Genomic DNA, 952 nt, shown 5'->3' with positions numbered 1-952 from the left:
GGACCTGGAGCCTCGTACGGAGGAAGGAGTGCTCTCGTCCATTTCAGGACCTCTGGTGGACGATGGCCGAGAACCCATGGCCGATCTGACGCAGCTGCTCATCAATCGGGAGTCTCTCCAGCTGCAGCTGCTCCACCTCCTTCAAGTAGGCAATACGGGATTCAAGAAGTACTTAGACATTCCCAATGCTTTCTTTAGTACCCACAAAGACAAAGGGGACCATTCCATCTTCCCTGCGGAGTCTATTCTCGTTGTCTCCTTCAATTCTCACTCAAATGACTCCAGACTTGTCCACAATCTCCTGAATGACTTTACCATTTTTTCCAACAACTTTCCCCACAAGACTTCTAGGAACCTGAATGAAGTCCTCCACGAATTCCAAATAGCTTCTAGCCTTTTTTTACTGCCTCAGCACTCTCTCCGTAGATCCTGAAAGTTCCAGTATCCTCCTCAAGCTCAATTGCAGTAACTCCTGGAACCTTTCTGGCTTGCTGTATGTTACTCCTGTGCATTCCTATCGCAAGGCCTATTAAACCTTCTCTGACAACAAATTCCTCATGAAATACTGCTGCAGGCTGTTTCGTGCACTCTAAATGCTTTGTGGCTTCTTCATTTCTTGACATGAGCATTAGCTTGGTTTGAATGCTGCGTAAATGCATGTCACTCAGTATGCTTACGCTTTTCACTGTTGCCTCACTTGCAGACTGTACTATTAACTGAGCCATTTCAGCTTGGTAAAAAATTCTGCAGGCTCCTACTGCTTTCTTAAAATCCTTATGGGCACACGCATCTCTTTGATCTTCAGGAACTTCGACTGCACACTTGAAAAAGGTGTTAGCTGGCTTGTTTTGATTCACAGGTCAAAGTCATTCAAGCGTGACTATTTCATAGTAAGCGGCTTCACCGGCAGCATATTCAATGATGTAAAACTCCCCTTTCATTGTTCGAACTT

General features: G+C 45.4%; 1 pseudogene; it reads right to left on the bottom strand.

Annotated features, from left to right (window-relative positions):
* Positions 1 to 6: 6 nt before the first annotated feature.
* LOC107125103 lies at positions 7 to 944 on the bottom strand (annotated as a pseudogene).
* Between the last annotated feature and the right edge of the window lie 8 nt (positions 945 to 952).

This window comes from Gekko japonicus, unplaced genomic scaffold (genome assembly GCF_001447785.1).
Source record: "Gekko japonicus isolate JY-2015 unplaced genomic scaffold, Gekko_japonicus_V1.1 scaffold39640, whole genome shotgun sequence".
NCBI lineage: Eukaryota > Metazoa > Chordata > Lepidosauria > Squamata > Gekkonidae > Gekko > Gekko japonicus.
Note: the sequence above shows the minus strand (reverse complement) of the source record. Positions and strands in the feature narration are given on the sequence as shown.